We start from the raw sequence: 22,262 nt of genomic DNA on the forward strand, positions 1-22,262 counted from the left end.
CTCAATCTCACAGGCTTCGTCTGAATGGACCTAATCATTTTACTGATACACCAACCCGCAGAGAACTGCAAGGCATGCTTCAGCCAACACAGGTAGTACTGTCTGGCTTCGTCTCCTCTTCTGTTTCCCCAGCCAGGTCTTCACGTGGAAGCAGTTTGCTTTTCAGCTAACTAGGTTTCCAAGCTCTGCCAAAGAAGACACCTCTGCCAAGCTTGAACATGGAAAAACTCTCGTAAGGTGCATGCCGCATCTCAGGCTGTTAGAGAGATGATGTCAAGCACCTCTGATCTTATTTGCCACTGACAAGCAGAGCCCTAGGACCTTTATTTCTCAGAATAAATAAGACCTTCCTCCATGTGCAGTCCTTAGAGTGGAGTACCGCTCCCCAGGGAGCACATTAGAAGTGCGGAATCAGGGCTGGACTGCTGAACCAGAACTTGGATTTGCTGTTTGGCATGACCCACGGGTCATTTACACACACACCGGTACTTCCAAAACCCTGAATCAGCACGGCAGCAATTCTCAAACTTGACAGTACACCTGGGAGACCCGTTAGAAACGTTGGTTCAAACAGATCGCTGGGCCCTAGGCTAGGTGCATGGCCATCAGGGGTGGGCCTAAGAATCTGCATTTGCATTGCTGGCAAGTCCTTCTGCAGCGCTAGTGCCCTGTGGGTCGGTCACACAAAGAAAGCAACTGCTTCAGAAGGTTCCCACTCCTGCTAGCAATCCTCATGTTTCCTCTCTCCATGTAAAGCTTCCACATCAACCAAGCTCCCTTTACCACCACCACCACCACCCCCACCCCCGGGCCTCCACAGGCTCATTGTTTACAACCCTTCCTGTTGGGGAGGCCAGTTCCCCTTCCTTAAGAGATTTTCCCACTTACCTCATGGTGATTTCATGCTCATACTTCCCTTCCTTGACCTTTCCGTTTCATTCAGCTCTGCTCCCACAGCTCCTGGTATTCCTTGGTAGAGGCCAAGAACCTTCTTTGCTCAGAAGGCTGTCTCCCCCTCACACCCGTATCTAATCTATCAGGTCTCCGGTACCCTTCAGCCTTCTTTTCTCTCCCCTGACCACAATCTTGAGGCCCCATCCTCCATCTTTTTCCACAGGTATCCTCAAAGTGGCTTCTTTATGGCCTCTCTTGGCTTTATCACTTTTTTGGGTGATTCTCCAATCAGTGAAATGTATTTGCTGATGATCTGCTTTCTTATTCCCACAGTCCTCTCTGCCATTTTGAGTTCTTCACACATTCAAAGTGTGCAAGCTGGATCAGCATCTGTCCTTCTGCTTCGACTATCAAATTTGCAGGACCTGACTCATTTGTGTTAATATTTTAAATGTGCATATGTGTGTATGTATGTCTATGTGTGTGCATGCGCACATGAATGTAACTGCCTATGGAGGCCAGAAGAGGACTTTATATCACCTGAACGCGATACAGGTGGTGGCGGGTCATCTGACATGGCGTCTGGGTACTGGACTCTACTTGTCTGGCAGAGCGCCAACTCTCCTCAGAACCATCTCTCCAGCCCCTGATTCATTTCTATTGATCTCTGTATCTCCAGGAGCTGGGTTCTAGAATTTAGATAATGCCTATTTTTTTGATGAAGCCAGTGGGGATTCCTTGAAATTCTGTGCCATAATGCACAAACCAGCAAGACCCAGGCACAGAGGGTATGGAGAACTAAAGGTCTCTCCAAATACGATGCCAGAAAATGACTCTCTAAAGCATTGACAACTTCTTTTACGTAGTATCTTAAATATATAAGAAGTTGACTCCAAGTGTCTTGATAATTGGTAGCATGAATTGGCCCTGGAGGTCAGGAAGGCTGCTTTACTCTGGCTTTAATTAGGACAAAAGGAAGGAAGCCATTTCTATGTAAATGATTCAATCCACTGACCCATACTTCTTCTGCCTTGAAAATATGGCAGGTACCAGATCTGAACCCTGAGAAGCAAGGATGCATGATACGGCACCTGCCCTTGAAGGGAAGAGAGGTGGGAGGCAGGTGGAAGACCCCCCAGAAAGTTTAATAGCAGAATTCAGTAGCAGTGCAGACCATAGCACCAAAAGTTTCCTCTGAGTTCAAGAGAAACCTCCCCTCCTTGTGTATTTTGAAGTCTTCCCCCTTTTCGAAGACAGAGTAAGTTCTGAACTTGAGACAGCACCCTGATATATCCTCTACAAAACATCTGGAAAGCAAGGGTCAAACCTTGAATCTTCAGTGAAATGCCAGCATCGTAGTAGAAGAGCTCAGGCCAGGGAATGAGGCAGGGCTGGGAGTCTGGAGAAAACAAATTGCTAACCTGAGTTCAAATCCTAACCCTACTACTGGCTGATAGGCAACTCGGGCCCTGTTCCTAAGTTTCTTGACCTTCTGTTTCTTCATCCATGAAATGGTCACAAAAACACTCACCTAGATTTCATGAGGAAGGATAAAGCAAACGGCATATAGCGCACTCCACATGGTGCCTTTAATGTAGAAATACTGATTTATTGTTATGATGTATCTTGAACCTGCAGAGCGACACCTACCAAAGACATACATGCAATTTTCTATAATGGACAACAATAATCATAAAAAAGGTTTATGAAGTTTCTGTCAGGTTACTCATATCCAAAAGCAGGGTGCAGGGGCTATCATCAGAGACACAGGGGAAGGTCAAAGCTCTTTGGAAAGTGAAGATCATTCGCATCAGTTTTATGTAGAATCTTCTCCAGCGCGTACAGTTTAACTCTAAGTCCTCCATATAATTTTCAGCAATTACAATTTTTTTGTAAGAAAGCTTGCTGTTATTTAAAAGCATGGACTTCAAAATTCTTTTAAAGCAGTGAGGGAGCCCTCATTTCTCCAGTGCTGAGCACACGGTATAGACTTGCTGCTTGATAGTCACAGATACATCCTTGGGTCTGGTGAGCTGGGTTTGCATCCCACTGCAACTCCTTAGGAGCTATGACTTTCAGCAGGCCCTGGGGCTTCTTCAGTCACCATATTGTGACCTGTACTATAATGTCCGTGCTGAAGGACATTAATACAAAATGTCTGGTAGTGTAGACAATACAATGTTGGGTTCCATTCTCTTTTTCTTTTCCCACTAACTTGCATTTTTCTGAGCAAAAGTCTTGTCAGTGCTTAACAGAATTAATTACCAAACCAACTAAGAGTATATAACTTATATTTTATGGTTTTCTCCCTTTGATGGTAAGTTCTTTCACCTACTAAGGGACATGAGGACATTTTCAGAATGTGTGGTCTAAAAGTCGTGTGTGTGTGTGTGCGTGTGTGTGTGCACACACACACATCTATCTTATGTTGATAGACTTTTCTCAGAGTGCATTAATAATGCCTTAGCAGCCAATGGGTCTTTGGAAGGAATTCATAGAATTGGGACCATCAGTTAACTTCTTGAACAGAAAATTGTCTGTCTGTTTTCATGACAGAACATGAACGAATGCCTCTCCTTGAGGGTTTTTTAGCCAATGGGGTCAGAAGGCCTACTGATTTCTGGGAAGTAACCCTCTTTCTCCGCCCCCAACCCAGCCCATGGTTATCGTTCACCCTGCACCCCAGTATCCAGCAGAAGTAGAAACTTTGGTGAACTTTGGAAGCCTTCTGAGGTGCTGCATCTGTCCTGTCTTGAGAAGGACTGGATCTTGTAAAACAGCAATCACTTCAAAGGCAGAAATACAAAGCACAGATACGGTGCTAGCAGCCCCATGGCTGGCAACTCTCCAGGGCCTGTGGCTTCATGAGAGACCATTGGCCAACACTGCTTTGGGGGCCTAGAATTCAGTTGTATAAACTGTTTCTAAACATAAAGGCAACTGTTTAGAAAATTATTTCCAACAATTTCCACAGCTCCAGTTTTTTGATGCATGAACTAAATAATGAACTAGACTGTTATTCGCTCTGGGGTTTTGCAGCTTCAGCAGAAACAAAGCTAGGGGTGCCTGCCCACCTTGGCTTGACCTCTTAGTACGTTCACATACAGTGCCCCCACCACTTCAAACAGCCACAGTGTACTGCCTGAAGGTGTTATCTTAGTCCTCAGGCAGAGCAGGCTGGAATCATCTGGAAGTTAGTGTTCTTAGGAGCAGTTTTTACTCAGTGAAGGACCTAAGTTGGAGCAGCAATCCCCTGGCTTCCTCAGTCCTCAGGTGGAATGACCCTAGCTTGTGTTATTGTCTCACGGGATGCCGTAGCAGCATGCAACCTCAGTTGCCCATAGTGGAGACCTGTTTAATCATCCCTACTTTATGGCTCCCCTTCCCTATCTTATTTCCACTGCCTCCTGGAATCATATACCAAACATAATGTGCTAGTTACATTGAATCTTCATGCCAGGATTGCCTTTGGAGGAAATCCATCCTAAGACAACATTTCAGTGTCCTTTAAAACAAAACAAAACAACAATAATGTGATTCGCATAAGTACAATATAAAAGCTGACTTACATTGTGTCTCATCTGGGAAAATTCAGTTGGTTTCTTATGATTTCTCTTTTTCTTTAAAAGTGGGGTCCACGGGCTCCTTCAAATGGAATATTACAGATGCGATGGGTGGGACAGTGATTTGGTCCATGGGATAAAATGCACATTCCAGGCCATCTGGCACTTCTAGCTATACCCACTAAAACCAGTTGAATATGCCCTCCCCTGATAACGGTAACAACTAAAAAAAAAAAAAATCTCCTTTGTCTCTGTAAATATATTCAGGAGACAGTCTCCTTGATTGATAATTGCTAACAAATTGTTTGTGAAGTCCACTTTAATCTTGGCATTTGCAGATTAGTTTATTGATCAGCAGCCTCGGGTGTGGAGGAGCAACACTTATTTAGTTTCAGGAATGCTGTTGAGCGGTGACTCTTGGTTGTATGTCAGAAACAACCACTGACATGTTTTTTTTTTCTAGAACATTCACCAAAGTACATTTGACCCCATCCTTCTACTTTATATGGTCAACCTCACTCTTCAATTCATTTGACAGGGCTCTTTGGTATTTAATGATGAAGCTTAGATGTTCGCATTCAGACAGATATACGCTTTGAAAGTATTTGTTCTTTCCTAGGTCAAGTTCATCCCTTGGGAATAATGTTTCTGGTTATCTGCACTATGTCAGAATAGTGTATAAAGTGAAAGAAAAAGTTCTAGGAGATTTGCTTTGTTCTAAGAAGAGTTGATGTTTGATTTATTTCTGAGCCTTTTATGGTTCTGATAATGGGGTGAATTGAGGCAACCACAATTTTCCTCTTGTTTCTTATGAAAAGGTTAAAAGGCCTTTGCTTCTTTCTTTTGGAAAAAGAAAAGAAACATAAAGTATGTTCCCATGGGGGAAAGGTTTGTCTCACTTATGTACTTAATGGCTGTCTAGCAAGTAGCCAACCATCCTTTAATGTGTGTCACACTAACAAATCAAGACACTCACTGCATGCAATCTTTCAGAATGTTTCTTTGTAAATTATTTTTCTTGTTATTCCCAAAAGATACTTGGAGATCATGAGAGAATGCTTCCTCGGTATGCAATGAGCTTAATTTTTCCAGAAAGGAAAGTTTTAGTGAATTCTGAACCTGATTTACCAGAAGGTGATCAAATGAGGGGGGCAAACCTAAATATGAGTCATAAACCTCTTGAAGTGGCACTGAAGACTTGCCAGGTGGAAAGTGAAGCCGACACTTTTGTCATGTCTAAGCAAGACCCACAGCAAGAAGAAATGGGACATGTTTGTCTCTTCCCCACGAATGCTTGTGGCATTGACTTTGATGTGAAGTCTCCAGTAGACACTTTGACTGTTCTTGTTTGAGCTTTGGAGCCAGAAAAACTGACTAGCTTAGTTCCATCAGATACATCATAAGGAGATGGGACCTTTATCTTTACATTTGACTCCATGCATAAATAAAGAACAGCCAGATGGCAATGATTGCAGGCTTAAACTAGGGCAAATCTACACACCTTGCAGTGTAAGAAGAAGGCAGGATCTCTTTGCGTGAAGAGAAAGAAAAGTGAATTTGAAATAACATGACTGAAGAGGAAATCCTTCCTGATGTAGTTCAGGCAGAAATACAGAAGAGTCTTGCCTGAAGCTCCCCTTGATGGAATTCACTTAGTAAAAACCAGACCCTGTGAAGCTTGGTTTCTTTCAAACGACTCAGCTGAACTTCAAGAAAGAAAGGTTCCAGGACCTCAGAAATGGAGATGGCTTCAGCCACTCTGCTGAGCCAACTGGGTCTGGTGTGGTGGTGACTGGTGAGTGGGTCCTGTAGGAGACTTCAACAAAGGCTAGCAAAAGCAAAGGGTTTAAAAGAGGCAGCTAGGGGACTGCGCTGCTCAGCTTCCTGACTCGCCAGGCTGACGTCAGAGGGTTTATTCAGATTTGAAAGCCTTTGTTTGGGGGGATTGGAGTGATTCCTAAGAGACAATGCCTGACTAGAGGCTGGGGGCACTCAGGGCCTGAATTGAATTTGGGCAGTTGCTGAGCAGATGGGGATCAGAGGGGAAAACAAAAGGGAAGCTGTTCCCAGCACATCCACAGGAAGGGAGAATTGCAGAGCCAGCTGCAGTCAGGAGGGCTTCCTGCACAGTCTGGCTCCAGAGGCCGCATGACAGGCTCCTGCAGAACACCAATCATCCCTGTGGCCGGCCGTCTGGGGGCTTAGCCCATTTCCCAGAGCCTAGAGAAAGGCAGCGATGGAGGCAGATTACGATCATGCACTTTTCCCTGAGCTCTGATTTCAGGAGCCGTCTGTTATTTCCTCATAAGAAGGCTGCTAAAGCTTCCTTGGCCCATCTAGTCTGATGCCCTCTTTTTCAAGGTGTCGAAACTGAGCTCTATAAAAGTGTGGCGCTCCACCTGGATTTCTTCCAAGTCTGAGAATGCCTTCCACCCAAAGCAAGGGAAGTGTGGACTGTTTGCTTGCTCTTGTTTAAGAGGTGATCCCAGGAAGCAGCAGTCAAAGATTGGAGAGGTAGTCCAGAAAACTGACTTAGTGTCCTAATGAGTTAAGTTCCCAGCGTGGGTAGCTGGGGCTCAGTCCTACTGAGGACCCTCGACAGTTGGGAAGAACACACGTTGCAACTTCTTTCCCAGGGAGTAAGGAAGTTGGGTGTTAGTTCACAATCTGTCTCTTACTGGTTGAGGGTTGCTTCTAGAAATGTGAAGTTTGCAGCCTTTCTCGGCCCCTAGTAGGCCAGAAAAATCCCCCCAGGGAGAGGCTTACAGATGCTTGCAGCAGGAAAGCAAGGGCATGGGTAGAGTAGGAAAGACTTTGCCAGAGGGGTTTCCGTTTAACCTCGTGCCAGCCCTCTCCACAAGCAGGGAGACTGATGGTTCAGAGACCAGGCAAGTATTTCTCTGAGTGCTCAGCAACACATAGCTAGGTTAAAACCCCCTTTTCTTGGGCTCTAAGACAAGGGTGCCTGCTTCTCTCCTTTCTGGGAGCCTATGAGATATCCAAATTGTATGGTCACTGACCTTCCCTTTACCTTGCTCACCCCGTCCAGCCACTGCCCTTATCTGTCAACCAAGATTTACACCTTCACACTTTATTCCAAGTAAAAGCGAGCACCCAAAACCGATTCCCGGAGACTACAATCGGACACATGCCCTCTAACCACAGACACCTCTTGTCACACGGGTGCTGTGCCCTCTTTGTCTCCCTGCATCCCGCCTTCACTGCCTCCTTGTCCATTAAGTATACCATTCTCAGAGTCATGCGAGACCTCTGTGCCTCTGCCTTCCTCTCCCAGCCACCTGGGATGTTTCAGTCTGGAATTCAAAGGGCTCTGACCTTCTTTTCTTTAGGTCTCTAGCCTTATCTTGTTTGTCAACTAGACACTTCTGACACTCCATTTAAAACATCAAAAACTGCCAGGCGATGGTGGCGCATGACTTTAATTTCAGCACTCGGGAGGCAGAGGCAGGTGGATCTCTGTGAGTTCAGCCTGGTCTACAGAGTGAGTTCCAGGAGAAGCTCCAAAGCTACACAGAGAAACCGTATCTCAGGGGGTGGAGGGTGGAAGACAAAACAAAAAGTCACAGATTCCATCCTCTTGGTTTTCTCTCCCTGTCTGCTGATTCTCTGGAATCCTAAATGGTCTGAGGCACATCATGTAGTTGAATTATTTATTTAGTTAGTTTTATTCCTCATGTCTGCATGTCTCCTTGGCTTCTCTAGAACATAAGCTTCATGAGGGTAGGAACCTGTATCTTTTTCATTTCCTGCTCTGTCCCCAGTGCCTAGAACTGTGTCTGGCATATGCTAGACAGTGTACAAAATTATCGAATGAACAAATTTATTAACTAATTAGTGGAGATCATCAGCACTTAAGAAGGATGTTTCTTTTCCCTCCCTTCTCTGGTTCCTGGCACAGCCCCTGAAAGATTAGTGAAAACTTTCTGCTCTAAAAGTTAAATATCCCAGGAAGATTTCTCCACATTTTGTAGATTCCAGAGACTTTAGGTCTATGCAGACTTCCATTAGGAGCTCACCCATATCCGACTCTCCTGTCCAGAATTCTGGGCACATGAAATATCACACTTCTTAGTCCTTTCTGAAGGGGCACAGCCCCAAGAGTAGTTCTGATTAAGGGGTATTCAGTATAGAACAGCAGATAAGTCTTTTATTTGTTCCTTTGACCAGCCTCAGCCAATACTTAAGCTATGTGTAGATTTTAGAGCTTTTGTTAGCCTGGTCTCTGGGTGATCATGTTATATAGAGTACCCCACCCTAGCTTTGCTTCTGTCCTGCTTTGGACATGTGATAAGCTTCTGATTGAAGGATTATTTGTTACTGCAGCGTAGCTGTCTGTCCTAACTAATATGATTAAGAACTAGAGATTTTGCTCTGTGTAGCCCCTCCCTTGAGCCCTTTGTTCTCTTCATTTATCAACAATATTTGTATCATAGGGCTTTGTTCAATGTGGGATATATATACCTATATATTATATATATATATACCTATATATTATATAATTATTCCACTTTAACTTAGGACTTCCATAGTAGCCTTATAGCCTTATTACTTAGAACTCGGTTGTACTAATAGGTATAATACCTCTGCCAGGTAAACACAGAATGCTGCTGCTGTCACAGTTAGACATGGAAACAAATTCTACAACAAAGGCTATCAAGGGGTTCTTGGCAAGTTTGGGCCTTAACTTGGTTCTTTCTGAGTGAAGAAATTCACCAGTGGGAAAAGGAAGGCGTGATTGTGGATGACAGTGGGAGAAAAACTAAGCAGGCTGTGGGGTTAGGAGGATTAGATGTGAACTCTTGAGTCTAACCAGCATGTGCCTCAGTACTTAAGAAGGTGGCATGTCAGGCCAAGGGAGAAGAAAACCCAACCAGACTGAGTTTGCCAGGCACTAGATTTCGGGTGGCAAAAGAGTTGGCAGAGGAAAATGGCAATGTTGAAATCTGGATCCTCAGTCTCGGCTTTCTGAAGAGCTCTGGAAAATTAAAGTCATTTCTCTGAACCCTGTTTGGGCATTTGTCAACAAGCCACAGATAGTGATCATCACCCCTGTTCTAAGAGCTCACACTGATGGATGCTGACTTTACACCCTTGGATTCAGATCATCTTCGCCATGTAGCTATGGGTGAGATGGGGACTGCCATTTTTCCTACTGCACAGATGAGGGAACGGAGTTAGAGAGATGCTGAATGACTTGCATGGAGTCTGGTGGCAGCACTGGACTTCAAACCCAGACAGTCTGGCTTCAGAACTAGATCTGAAAATAACTAGTTCCCTTAAGATTTTCTAGAAGTATAAGATGATTTAGTGGACACATGGCTCTGATTCTCTTCTGAAGGAGGGTTAATTGTGCCTTCTGCATTCCCCAGAGATCTACTGTAAAGATGCCCCGTGTAGTAGGTTGGTAGGAATAGGGGTAGTAGCGCTGTCCATCCCACGGCACAGTGCTCATGGCCAGAGATGTTGAGAATGGTAATGCTAACTAAAAACAGACAGCATTCACAAAAAATTAATAGAATATAAGGTATGTGACAAAGGAAGTAAGAGGTTTGTCCAGAACCCTTCGAATTCTTTTGTTATCTCTTCCCTACACTATCTTTTTGGATATTCAGTGACCAAAACCTGAAGCTCTTCTTTTCATTGCTGTCTTTGTGCTATTGGACCTGTGCTGAAGAGCCTAAAAGAACTGGGTTTGCATGTATGTGAATGAATCATCTCTCTTTTGTTCTCCCTCTCCATTTCCTCTTTCTCTCCCTAGCTTCTTACATCCTTTCCTCCCCCATCTCCTTAGTCAAAAGATTCAAATTGAGGCAACACTGAGATTGTCACTCACCTCACACGGTCGAGTTCCCCTTACTGCCTCAGAGGAACCTGCCTGAAATCCCAGCCCCAACCTTGCCTAGCCTTTCCTACTCTCTTCTACATGGGTCTCTTTTTCACACAATAGTAAGGGTTGCAAAACCTCTACCCAGTAGTAGCATCTAATCCCAGTTTCACTTGGAAAGGGGAAACATCAAAGTAAATGTGTAGAGGAACTTAAAACCTTGAAAGAGGTCTGGCAAGGAGGACTTGTTCTTAGTTGCTGGGCCAGTCATTGAGATTCTTGATGTCTGTTATGAAGTTGAACCTTCTGCAAGTTGCCTGTAGCACAACTTCTGCTAATATTAGTTTTTGAGGCATCCTGCAGGGAGCCTGCCAGGATTCTATGTGCTTGCATGCCCAACCTTAGGTCATAAGAAGTGGTTTTAACATTCCTGTTATTCCTCTGACATAGGGTGGTAAAGCGGCCCACTAACAGAGACTGGCAACACTCCCGGATTCTGGTGCTCACTCTTTCCTGGCAGTGACCCCTGCCAGCAGGGACAAGAAAGTTCCAAGCATGGTACTGTGGCGGTGCCAGCTAGTTCCAGTGCAGTGGTGGCCTGAGGATGTTTGAACCTGTCTGTGTATCATTACTAGTAGTGCCTAAGATGCTGGGCAGGGTAGGGGAAGTTGGTTATTTCCTTTACCATTTCCTTCCTCTGAGCAGTTGTGACTTGCTGGGTCTGCCTCAGAAGTATTCATTATTCACATGCCTGAATGTAGTGAGGGTAGAGTTTCTATATAGAGTGGGGTGGGGTAGGACATGTATATATTTCACTTCAAACCTGTGTTCAAGGTCAGGTTTCATCATTTCCAGTCTAGGCGACCTTGGATAAGCGCTGGCTTTCTTCTAAACCTCAGTTTTCTTCTTTTGGAATCTGTCACCATGGTGTGATGGCAATGAAGACAGAAGATATGATTAGAAGTGATGTTTCTAGCACGTGGTATGCATCTAATTAATGTTAGATGTTCTTTTACAGTGTCTGGAACAGCGTCATCATGTGTGCTTGGCCACTCTGAGCAAGTGATATAAGCCAGTGTCATCAAACTTAGCTGGTGATAACAATTATCGGGAGAGCTGATCCAAACACTTTTCTGAGTTTCTCATTCAGAAAGTCTACCTTTCTTTTCTTTGAGACAGGGTCTCAATACGTAGCCTAGTTTGCTGGGTACTCACTATGTAGACCAGGCTGGCCTTGAATTCACAGAGTTCTGCTTGCCTCTGCCTGGTATTACAGCACCTCTGGTATGCTGCATCATACCCAGTTTAGAACGGCTACATCTCCAACAAGCACCCTGATGTTGTTGGTCCACAGCTCCCTCTTTTGGTAGCAGTGCTAGAAGCTATAGGACACCAGTGTTTCCCTGCAGCAGCTCTTCGGATGTATTTGAGGGATGACTACTATGCACTTCATTTCAGCTGCAGCACAAGCTCCGTGTAAAGCCATGTGATTTACTTGCCTGGAGCTCCAGCTCCGTGCATTTTAGAATTAATGCTGAGTGTCAGTCTAAACGTTGATAAGACAAGAAGGCAGAAGCTATTGCCTTGAAATACAAACGTGCTACAGACGTGCATAGGGCTTGAAGGCTGATGACACCAAACACTCCTTAGAAGTTAGAGCATATTCTAGACACAGGTAAGCGCAGGCTCCCCTTTCTAGGGAGCAGCTGGAGCTGATGGAAGAGAACTGTCCATACTCTCTGCTTCTCTTCCATAGATCAGAACTCATGCAAAGGAGAAGATGGATGCTTCAGAAAGACTCCCTAGGCAGTTCGTGATAGTTTCATAGTCATCAGACATGAAATCAAAAGTTATTACTATCAAAGTAAGGGGCTTTATTGTTTTCTGTGTCTCTTTAATTTTCTCTTCTACCTTCATATGCCAGTGTCCCTTTTTCAGAGTTCCAGATCTTGCTTTCCTTTCTATGCGCCCCACTTCTGTTTTTCATTTAACACCAGAATCTCCTTTACTCAAAATTTCATAGACTCTGGGAGTTCCTGGTTTGGGTCTCCTTGAGGCCAAAAAGTAATAGATGGTACTTTTCTACACATTCTGACTTTTATAAACCTAGATATTATTTTCTTTCAATCATATTTTATCTTTGTAAGTATTTTCATGTATGATATGTTTAATTCTTGCCATAAATTGAGGGAGGGAAAGTAGAATTGTCCCAATTTTATACATGAAAAAATGCAAAAACATATCTTAAGTTGTTCATGGTTATAAGGCTAGGAAGGAACAGACACAGGATTCACATATAATATTTGGAAATCATTTTTCAACTATGTTCTCAAGCATATGAAAAATATAAACAGACAAAGTTTTTGAAGGGAAATGCATGAACAGTTTTAATTGTCTGGCTGGTGTTGTATTACAAACATGGATGTTTTGTTCTGCTAGGCACGGTGGTACACACCTTCAATCCCAACAGTTGGAAGGCAGAAGCAGGCAGATCTCTGTGAAGCTGGCCTGGTCTACATAGTGAGTTCCAAGACATCCAGTGATATGTAGAGAGACCGTGTGTCAGAAAACAAAAGGCAAACAAAACAAACAAAAAGCATGGATATTTTATTATCTGTTAATTACATTCCTAATAATTAAATATCAATTTTATAATTAGATCCTAAGTACTTGTCCGGAAAGCATGTGGACACAGACCTGCCTTCGGAGATGCAAGTGTTGTGACCCACATTTGTAATCCTAGTTCTGGTGAGGCAGAGGCAGGTAAATTCCCAATACTGGCCTACTTGGAGAGTTGTGGACCAACAAGAGACTCCATCTCAAACAAAAGGTCAACATCACCTCAGGAGTGACATTTGAGGTTGTCATTGGCACCAGCACATACATGAATATATATACAGACACTAATGCACACACAAATACATGCACTCCCACGAAACACTTCACTGATCACAAAATTCACTTAGCTCAGGATCTTTCCTCCAAGTACAATGTCTAAAGTCATCCTAGGCAGATGATCTTTCATCATTTGTTTTTCTGTGAATTGTTCCATAAGTACAAACTCTGCATGAGCTTGTCAGTTTAGTTAATCATTGTGTATTTACTCTCAAGAGGCCCCCTACTGTGGCTTAGTCCACTGTCTGGACCAAAGGACTCCTTGTAGTCATGTGTTGTTGGTGGCCAGAGACTTGCTGTCTGGATCAGGAGACTTGCCCTTTGAACTGTTTCTCTAGTTGTTGGAATGAGCTTCTGCTGATCATCCACATTCCTGCTTAGCCACCTCCGTGACCCAAAGACTTCCTTGGGGAATTTGATTGGGTGGACTGGAGATAGAATTCCTGTCCTTGGCCTCTTGGTTGATCAGTGGTGGCTAACTTCTAAAGCAAGTAATCCCTAAATCTCCGTCGAGTGATAAAATAGGCATTATTTGTTTGCTCAGCTCCCAGGTCTGTTTCAACATTTTGCATTTCACCATTTGGCAGGAAGTCCTCTACCTAGTTCTTTGGAAACCAAGTCCCTTCTCATTGTGGTTCTGCCAGAATATTGCATTTGATCTTCTAAATCTGCCCACTCTACAGAGGAGTGTTGTGCCTGGAAACTGTCTCAGGGCTAGGCCTGGAGGCTTCACACACCCCGGCGGAACATTTCATTGATTAGAATGAGATTTCCTGCTGAAATTTATCTTCAAAGAAAACTTGGAAATGTGTTCAACTATGTTTTAAGACAGAAAAGGAAAGAGTTCCTGCCTGAGAAACTTTTAGCTATCCCTGCCACAGGTTCATTCATTCACTAAATGCATAGTTTTGGAGTACGGTTTGTGTGCTAGACCCATAGACATTGTTTGTGTCCTATTTGCTATAGGCAAGAGGCATTTGTCTTTTCTATAGGAGAAAATAATATTTGGAAGGGTCCTACTTAAAGACTAAGAAGAGGTTCATTCATAACTCTTGGGAATGTTACTAACAATGTCCATATTGGGTATTTTATGGTTCTTGGTAGCTGTGTTGGATAGTTTTATGTCAACTTGACACAGCTAAAGTCATCAGACAGGAGGGGCCCTCAATTGAGAAAACTGCACCTTAAGCTGGGACTGTAGGCAAGCCTGTAGGAAATTTTTTTAATTAGTGATTGATGGGGGAGGGTTGAGCCCATTGTTGGTGGTGCCACCCTGGGCTGGTGGGCATGGGTGCTATAAGAAAGCAGGCAGAACAAACCATGAGGAGAAAGCCGGTAAGCAGCACCCCTCCATGGCCTCCGCCTCAAATCCTGCCTTGCAAGAGTTCCTGTCCTGACTTTCTTTGATGATGAAGTGGAAACCAAGTAAGCCCTTTCCACCCCAGCTTGTTTGGTTGTGGTGTCATGGTGTTTCACTGCGGTAATAGAAGCCCTAACTAAGACAGCGTTTTACGCAAAGAATCAAAGAAGCACGTACAAATAGCAAAAGAAGCAAAATTTTATTCCAAAGTAAAGTGAGAGAACAGAGCAGATACAGTGAAAGGGAGCAATAGGGCCAAGTAAAATTTGCTGGGTTTTGTGTGTGTGTGTGTGTGTGTGTGTGTGTGTGTGTGTGTGGAGGGGGGTCCGGGAAAAGGAGGAGTCGGTTCTAGAGATGGAGTGTGGGTGGTTTTCTGTTTTGATTGATAGCCTTGGTTCACTGCTCATGCCATTTCCCATAATACCTCTGATTTTAATTATATGCATGCTCTAGCAGGCATGGGCATATGGTGGTAAATAGGGAATTTTTCCTAAAAGTTCATTTAGAAGACACAGTTTGCCTTACCGTGCATGAACCCCAAACTAGTCCAGCCTGGGCTGGCCACCTGCCTCTAGCTCCAGGGTGTTCTTCAAGATGCATTTAGCTCTGAAAGAGGAGAAAGGAGTGGTTGGTTGATAAACCCATAGACTGGGACCACCGAGGGCTTTGTTTGAAGAGGGGTGTGTGTGCAGCTGCTCGTGAGGGTCCTATTTACTGAATGCTTTGCTAGGGAAAGGTGTATGTGTAACTCAAGGCAAATGGAGTCCAGAGATGCTAAGTTGTCTGCATGTTTGCCTGACTCAGGGAGAACAAACAAGGTATCATTGTCTCTCCAAACACCATCGTTCCTATGCCAATCAGCATTCAACCAGGAGAAGAGCAAAATGCCCACCATTTTACAGAGTATTTCAAGGAAGGCACTGGATAAGCAGATCGTAGAGTGCTGAAAAGGCAATAAGGGAAAAGAGACAGGAGTGGCAGGAGGAGGTGACCATCATTAAGACTGAGGGAGCTTGGGGTTCTGAGCATTAGAAGTTTGGCTACAGTTAGCCATGGTACCACTGGCAAAGCAGAAATGAGATGTACATAGAGCTCAGGCTCCAGCATTACAGCACAGAGTGCAGAAATGGTTAGTTTTATATATTTTTTTAAAACGCTGCAAGATCCCCAGCAGCAGTAGACAGCAGAAATGCTGTAGGTCCCAAATGGTGGTAGTGGGCCATGTGGTGACAGACAGCGGGCCCTGTGAGCAGCCAATCCCAGGCAGAGATGGCTGCCGGTCCCAGAGAGATGGCCCAAGCGGTGGTGACAGGCCATATGGCAGCAGGCCCTGGGAGCAGCCAGAGATGGCTGCTGGTCCTTGAGCAGTGGTTGGGTTGGTCCCAGGCAGGGAGACACATGGCAGGAGGGCAGGAGACAGAGACTTGCAGAGTGAGGTTGAATATTTATTCAGGGGGTTATGGAGAGGAAAGGATGAAGGGGGGACAGAGAGAGAGAAAGAGAGAGAGGAGGAGAAAGAGACAGAGAAGGGGGGAAGCAGAAAAGTGGGGAGAGAGGCAGAAGCGAAGCTGCCTCTCCGAGAGGAAGATGGAAAAGAGAGCAAGCTCAGGCCAGAAGCTGAAGATCAGCCTGCCTCAGCGGATGGGGGAGGAAGTGGGTGTGGCTTGTCTCTTAAAGAGACAGAAAACCATAACAGTCCGTTTGGAAGGATGTTTGATGTAAGCTCACACAACTTAGTGTTGTAATAGGAGCGGCGGGGCTGCCACTCTGTTGAAATAAGAGCGGCGGGCTGCGTCCCCGGCACCCGGCTGCCCACACGGCTAGCTTTACCTGAAATAATTACACGGAAACTGTATTCTTTTAAACACTGCCTGACCCATTAGTTTCAGTTTCTTATTGGCTAGCTCTTACATATCAATCTAACCCATTTCTATTAATCTGTGTAGCCCACTAGCTGGCTTACCAGGAATGATCTTAACCTGCGTCTGTCTGGAGTGGGAGAATCATGGCGGCTCCCTGACTCAGCTTCTTTCTCCCAGCCTTCTGTTCTGTTTACTCCACCCACCTATGTTTTAACCTATGAGGGCCAAGCAGTTTCTTTATTGCTCAACCAATGAAATCAACAGATTGATATATGACACTCCCACATCAACTTAGGTTTTGGTTACTTGGTACAGCCACAATGAAGTCCCAAGGCAAGGAGTTGGTCAGATACCTCTAAGTAAGAAATATGTTCATTGGTCCACTGAGCCTTTCTTGGATGCCCAGGCATGTGCTTGGGATATTGGGAGCAGAGCTGTAAATGACTTAGTTCTTGTATACAATGGGTTCACATTATGCATGTGCACACATAGCATACAGGTATGCACATGAGCATGAATGACAAAGGGAATAGAGACACATAGAATTGTATTCGTGTGTAAGGGCAGGGAGCTGTTTCCTTCTGGATGGGACTGAGTTTATCTCTTCCTGTTGGAGAAAATTAAAGGAGGAGAGACATTGGCGTTTAGCAAGTCCTCGGACCTGGCCTGGTGATCCTTGATTGTTCTGCTATCTGGATTTGCTCTGCCTGCAAGCAGTCTTCTCACTTGGGGAGCAAATCAAGGAGAGATTCACCTTGACTGAAAAGAATGAGAAAAGCATAAAATAATTGAGAGCTGATCATGCCCGTTGGTTTCTTGGAGACTCCTGACTTTCTCCCCTAAGGCCTGTTCTTTTTATTTGTATGCATTAGGAATTCTGCTATAGGGCACCAAACTTTTTCTACCATTGGAAAGTGTGACTTTCTGTGAGTGGGGAGGAAGGACTGCAGTCTGAACTACATCGCTTTGTTTTTCTCTTGGTCTGGCAAACTTTCCGGAAGCATGGCCTTACAAGACATAACTGAGCTCCTACTGAGCCGTATTCCCAAGCAACAGCACAGACTTCATGGATTTGCATCAGTGGGCAGCGTATGCCCTTCGACTCTGCTGCAAGGGGTTAGGAGTCATCCTGGAACCCTCACTTTCACACAGTGAGTATCCTGTTGCAGGGGAAACCTGCGACTAGTGATATGCCTGAGGGAAGTTACGCAACCTCCATAGGGCTCTGTTTTCTTATCTGGAAAATGGAAAGTCAGACACAATTAGTTTAGCAATCTAACCAGGTCTTCCTGTGGGCTCTTTGTCCCAAGAGCTGTGTGTTTCTAAGCTAGCACGATGGTTATCCTTTTACCTTAGCTTCTTGGCCAGCTCTGGTTTTGTACACACTTATGGTGGAATTATGTCCCAGGAAACCCAATATAAGCTTCAAATGTCCTAAATGTCAAATGCATTTAGTGCAACTAACCTAGCCAACATTGTATCTTCACAAACAGTTACTGTTTACTGACTGTTTCCCCTTGTGCTCACGTGGCTTACTATTAGTTGCCCAGGTTCATGAGAGAATATTATATCACATAGCCTTAGCTTGGGGAAAGATCCAAATTCACAATTCAAAGGGGGAGTTCCTATTGAATGCATTCTACTTTCCCACCATCGTAAAGTTGAAAACTTAAGTCAAACCGTTGTCAAGGACTGCCTGTCGTTTGATCTGTCTTAATTATATAACCAAGAATAATGTAATGTCTTCGGCTTTCTTTAGGCTTTTTTATCGGAGTCAGGGAAATGAGGTCAAGTGTTCAAGGTGGTGGCTGTGGGAATATAATAAAGGTGTATCCATTATCTTTTGTTCTAGTTTAGTGACTTACGGTCGCATACAATTCTTCTTGGTCGCAATCGTGTTGGTCAGTTGGGCAGACCATCTGGTCTGATTCAAATCAGCCAGGGTGAAAGGGCTAGAAGGCTTCACTCCTGTGGGCTGGGGGTCTCAGCTTGAACAGCTGTGCTGTCTCTTCTCATGAGGCCTCCTCTTGTTGTCCAGAAGGCTAGCCTGGGCTTGCTCATGTGGAGGTGGAGGTCGCCAGCAGCCCGAAGGATAAAGCAGGGAAGTACTGAGGCTTCTTGTCTCTGCTTGAGTTAAACTTACTTTTGTCCCATGTAACTACAGGGGTGAAAAGGGTGGCAATCTCTATCCTGATCAACGTCAAGGGTCACATGTGAAACTTCCACAGGAAAAGACGGTTCACCAAGAAAAAGTATATTTAACCAGTTTTGCATGTGTGGTCTCCAGAATGAAGAGCCAGATAGAGAGGAGAAGAGGGAACTAATCTCTTTTCATATTTGCATTCAATGAAGCCGAGAAAGCCTTGTAGAAAGACGACTGGGCAGAAAGAGTATGAAGCAATAAAAACAGACTGAGGGAGAAAATCCAGTAAGCCTGTCTGTTCAGATTCTTCCTGCTTCTGTGTGCACTCTTCATTCCTCCTGGGGATAGAATGTTATCCTTTCTCCAATGGGCAGGGTCCTAGTATATACTATCATACAAGGAAACTCAGATAATTTTTTAATGGCTAGCTCCAAGGAGGAATGGAGATTGGAGTAATAATTTTAGGCTTTATGATGTGCTTTGGGGAAAGGGGTTCTGCCTTGGAGAAGAGAAATTCACAGTTCTACTGTTCGCCTCAGGCAAGAAAGAGGAGTGAGAGATGGAAGGGAAGGTCACAGAGAAACTTTGTTTTTATTTCTGAGGCCTTTACTTGGGGTATCATTTTCCAAGCCCCAGAAGACCAAAGAAAGTTGCAAAGTTCAGCCAGAATCAGCATAGGTGGGGATGACCCAAGGTGACATCGCCAGAACTATTTCAGAGTCTTATTTACTTGTAGAGCAGCTGAAAAGAGGCCCGCAGTGAGGCCCTGGGAGGTAGAGGCTGGTGAGAGAGATGGTGAGGCCACTAAGAACCAGGAAATATGAAGGAAGACCAGATTTGACGATGACGATTTTTGTCCCTGTGTGGATTTAGGTTCTGAGATGTCACACCTTGTTGCCATTTAACAGATGGCTTGAAATCACTTAACTCATTTTTCAGCACCTCGTCCATTGGCCAGGCCTGTAAATCCCTAGAGGAGACAGGGTGGGATGAAGGCGGACTAGCACAGAATAGAAATGCGAGAGGCCTTGATGCAGGAATGATCCGAGGGAAGGAGAGCACCCTGGAGGAGGCAGAAATGAGAGACACGCATGGATGAACATTCACCCCATGCACATAGATCTTACAAACACCTCTGCTTGTAGGGACATATATGTGTGCAATGGATGCCCATGTGTGCATGTTTGCATCCTCGCCTGCTGGCACACACACTCATACAGGCGCATGCTTGCACAGCAAACATGTGTGTGATCTTCCAAACAGCCTTGGAGAAGCCTGTTCCAAGGGCTGTGAATTACAGAATGAGAACCAGGCTGGACAAAGAGAAAGGGTAGAGAGGGTTGGTTACAGGCTTTGGGCAAAAGATTGCTTCCCTTGGTCCCATCTAAAGTGACTCAAGATGCCAGTGTGCTCTGTTCAACGTGACTCCCAGAGCACGACTTCACACATCGTATTTGTCCCTAAAAAAATAAAAAAACAACGTCAACACATATCTCTTTAAATTATCGACACATATCTCTTTAAATTAAATTTTCCATCTCTATGGATGTATTTGGGGGAAACAAGTTTTCCTGCTAAAAACAGAATTGAGCAAGGAGTAGAGAGGCTGGAAAAAGGGAGAGGAGATCTATTTTTAAAAATTGTAAGATGAGTAGGATCCTCATTAAAAGAAATAAACTAAAAAGGAAAGGCTGTGCATTAGCATCAGAAAAGCAGCCGCATATTTCAGTGAGGGCCAGGGCCTGCCGCATTAGAGGCCAGTTCCTGCATGGCTGGGAATTAATAGGCTCTTTTGGATAATGTGGAAGCGAACAAGCACTGTCCTTGCCTCGCCTTGCCTTGCTGTTGGGTGGCTGGTCGGGGAGGGGAAGTGGGGGAGTGAATTGTTCCTGTAGGTCCTGTTTTGGTCCTGGCCACCCATTGTTACCAGTTCGCTCTATCCCTGGCACTCAGCTTTAGCAAAAATGTGGGCCTCCTACTGAATGAGAGAGAAAGCCAGGCTTGCAGCCCCTCCCCACAACTCGGCTTGCCTCTTGTTTATGTTTAGAGGTTTTCAGTTGATGGGAGTGGCAGCTTCCATCGCAGCTCTCAGTGGCATTAGAGGCCGCTTTTTACAGCGGGCGAGTGTGAGAAGGTGTAGGGCAGAAAAGCCCTTCGTGTCCTGCAGAAAGAGGAGGGGGAAGGGTGGCAGCTGCTGCCCTGTCCTTCACAGAAGCAAGCAGGCATTGCTTCTTATTCTCCAAGAAGAAGCTGGGGTTGAGGTGAAAGGACAGCTGATAGTAGCTCCAAGAAAACAACTAGGGGATGGGGAGGCCAGATAATAGGAGGAGGGGACCAGGGAAAGACCTTACAAGGTCCCTAACCCCTATAAAAAGAACATTTGTTTGAATGCAGCCGCATGTTTGGTCCAGAGGTGGAGACTTGAACAGGATCCCTGGGTCAGAAAGACATGTCTTTTTGAGAACCACAAAAGATTAGGGAGGGAGACTGAATTCATTATTTCTAATGGAGAACGCAAGTTCAAATGCAGGTTATTTTCTCTGCTAACTAACCATAGTGCAGGCTATTAATTTTCTTTCTTTTCATTTCTTCCTTCCTTCCTTCCTTCCTTCCTTCCTTCCTTCCTTCCTTCCTTCCTTCCTTCCTTCCTTCCTTCCTTCCTTCATTTGTTTGTGTCTTTCTTGAAAAGGTCTCATGTACCCCAGGCTGTGAACTCTGCAAGCTACAATAACAACTGACCTGGCAAAATAGACCCACTGGTGAAATAGTGGCGTGATAAGAATGTTATGGGAAGCCAGGTGATGGTGGCGCACGCCTTTAATCCCAGCACTCAGGAGGCAGAGGCAGGCGGATCTCTGTGAGTTCGAGACCAGCCTGGTCTACAAGAGCTAGTTCCAGGACAGGCTCCAAAACCACAGAGAAACCCTGTCTCGAAAAACCAAGAAAAAAAAAAAAAGAATGTTATGGGAGTAACCAAGTACTTTTTGATTGGATTTAAAGCCTGCTCCATAAGACGGAACTCATGCCTGGTTCCATTAACTGAGCCCCAAACCCATGACTAGCTGAGTCATAGGCCCCGGGAGAGAGCCTAGTACTATTATTCTGCTAAATGGATACGGTATTAAACTGTCTTGTAAGTTCTTATCTTGATATCCATAGATTATTGCATCTCCCAGCCCTCATCAGAGAAATTTCTTTTTGCAGTAGATAATGTTTAATATCTACTGGTTTAATATCCACAACTGGTCACCATCCAGAAACCAAGATACTAGAGGGCCCATCTCTAGATTGGGTCCCTATACCTCATCTCCTCATGCTCAGTCTCAGTGAACACTGTCGAAGAAGGGGCAGGAAAGATTCTTAAGAGCCAGAAGTAGGGGATGGCTACATGAAAACAGTATTTGTTGGACATGGCAGGGCTGTGACATACATAAACCAACAGTGGTTGTGAGTGTGCAAGATCAAGCATAAAATCCTAGCATGGGTAGGGAGGAGACTCATGAGGCCCCATCCCTTGCTGAGAAGCTGTTGGCAATGATGGCTACTGGAGGAGGGAAGATAAGTTTCCTTCAGGGATATTCTGAAAGACAACCCATGCTCGAATAGATGGTCCTTTACTGGTAGCATTAAGTAGACTCAGTGGATTGAGAAAGCAAAGCACATGAAGATGGGAGGGAAAAGTGATGGGGGAATAGGGAAG

Source organism: Microtus oregoni, unplaced genomic scaffold, assembly GCF_018167655.1.
Source record: "Microtus oregoni isolate MIOR12 unplaced genomic scaffold, Mior012 000140F_ref0000409, whole genome shotgun sequence".
Lineage (NCBI taxonomy): Eukaryota > Metazoa > Chordata > Mammalia > Rodentia > Cricetidae > Microtus > Microtus oregoni.